We start from the raw sequence: 2,311 nt of genomic DNA, 5'->3' as shown, positions 1-2,311 counted from the left end.
CCCATCCCCACGCAAGGAGCCTGGGGAGACACTTTGAAACGAATCCACCTGGGTCTGAGATGGGATGGGGGAGGGGAAACCCTACTTTTGAGAGCTAGCTTCTGGGTGAGCTCAAACAACACATGACAGTTTGCCTGTATAATGTACATTACAGCAAAGAATCCCAACAAACCCAGCAATTAGACCGCCAAGGAGGTCTCAGCTCAGACACTCAGACACTGACAATGGCTGCTTCAAAGTTTCAGCTGAGAAACACATTTGCCAAGGCAGAAACAGGCATTGGGCTCTTCAAAACTATAAAAACCCTTGAATCAAGGCAGTATTTAATTAAAAAGCACATTGGCCCTGGGCAAAAGTAACTTCTGAGCCTCATTTCTTGCCTGCCCCCCTTCCCTCTTCTTCACGTATTCCTTGTTCATCTTAGAAAGCCCAACCCAGACTCCAACTTCCTCAGAAGACCCTGTGAGGTGACAGGTTATTTCTGCCTTAAATCTATTTTTGTGATGGAGGAAGGTCATTTGTTAAATAAAAATAAACTTCTTGGCCCTCATTGGTTAGAAGATAGGTGGGAGGAGTAAACAGAACAGAACGCTGGGAGGAAGAGGAAGTGAGCTCAGACTCCACAGCTCTCCTCTCGGGAGCAGACACCTCAGAGAGACGCCATGCTCCCAGCTCCCAGGCAGACGCAAGTGATGAAGCTCCGACCCAGGATGGACATAGGCTAGAATCTTCCCGGTAAGCGCACCTAGGAGCGCTACACAGATGATTAGAAATGGGCTAAATTAATATGTGAGAATTAGCCTAGAAGAGGCTAGATAGAAATGGGCCAAGCAGTGATTAAATGAATACAGTTTGTGTGTTGTTATTTCGGGCATAAGCTAGCCAAGCAGGCGGCCGGGGTGCTGGGAACGCAGCCCCGCCGCTCTTATCACTACAAAATGGCGCCCAACGTGGGGCTCGAACCCACGACCCTGAGATTAAGAGTCTCATGCTCTACCGACTGAGCTAGCTGGGCAGGCGGCCGGGGTGCTGGGAACGCAGCCCCGCCGCTCTTATCACTACATTTTTGCATATAATCTATTGCCATGTAATTTAAAGGTCTCTGAAACTCTCTTAGTTAAAGCAGAAAATGTCTTGTTCCTTTCTTTATACATCACGGTGTCTGGAACCTTGTTTGGCCACATAAGGTATGTTGTAAATATTTGGACGTATTATCAAAAGTCTTGAATGCCAAACTGCTCAACAGCTGTTGCCTAGATTTTTAAAATCTATTTGTCCTAATACATCCATGTCCAAAGCAACCAATAGACGAGTTGCAATGAAAAGAACAGCAGAGCTCATCTCCTCAAAGGGGCTGAATTAGCAAAGCCCAGGAATCTCTCGCTGAGGTTAAGACCACATAATGACATCAGAGGCTTTGCTTAGAGGCTCTCATCCTCTTTCCCCACTACTTGTCTCTAAACACAACCAACCCCCTTTGTCCCACCCACACCTGAAGCCTGCTGACCACTTTCCTAGCAGCAGGGTTCACCTCTGACCATTCCCTGATGCAAGTCTTGCTTCACGGCTCATGGAACCCAACAGTTAGGAGGAAGGCTTACCTCCTGTGTGGAGAAAACAAGCACCCAAATCCAAAGTAAGGTATGTAATAATGGCTCTCCGATAGGCTGTTGGAGGCTTAAGGCTGTAATGGGTCTCTAACCCCTAGGTAGGTACCGAATAGGTGCACATCATGTTGCTGTTATCACAATCTTGATTTAGTTGCTCTTTTTCTTTTATATTTTTTATTGTATGTGTGTGTACAGTGTACGTTTGTAGAGTGTGTATGTGTGTGTTGTGTGTATGGTGTGACTGTAGTGTGTGCATGTGAGTGCAGTGTACATGTATGTGTGTATAGTGTGTGTATATGTGTGTGTTTCATGTGTATGTGTGTGTGTTGTGTGTATATAAGTATGGGAGCACATTTGGAGATAGGAGGACAATTGACAGGAGTCAGTCTCCCCTTCAAACTCAGGTGGCCCAGCTTAATGACAAGCATCTGTACCTGCTGAGCCATGTGGCCAACCTATTGTCCTATCTTGGTCTCTGTTAATGATTTTTTCTTTTTCTTTTTCTCTTTTCTTTTCTTTCATTTTTTATTTTTATTTATTTTTGTTTTGGTTTTAGTTTTTGAGACAGGGTTTCTCTATAGCTTTAGAGCCTGTCCTGGAACTTGCTCTGTAGACCAGGCTGGCCTCAAACTCACAGAGATCCACCTTTCTCTTTCTCCCGAGTGCCGGGATTAAAGGCATGCACCACCACTGCCCTTGAT

At 45.6% G+C, this 2,311-nt stretch overlaps 1 non-coding gene across 1 annotated transcript; it reads right to left on the bottom strand.

The window, feature by feature from the left end:
• Positions 1-942: 942 nt before the first annotated feature.
• On the bottom strand, positions 943-1,015 carry Trnak-cuu (transfer RNA lysine (anticodon CUU)). The gene has a single exon. It is a non-coding gene; the product is annotated as a tRNA-Lys (tRNA).
• Positions 1,016-2,311: the final 1,296 nt, after the last annotated feature.

Source organism: Microtus pennsylvanicus, chromosome 2 (assembly GCF_037038515.1).
Source record: "Microtus pennsylvanicus isolate mMicPen1 chromosome 2, mMicPen1.hap1, whole genome shotgun sequence".
Classification (NCBI taxonomy): Eukaryota; Metazoa; Chordata; class Mammalia; order Rodentia; family Cricetidae; genus Microtus; species Microtus pennsylvanicus.
Note: the sequence above shows the minus strand (reverse complement) of the source record. Positions and strands in the feature narration are given on the sequence as shown.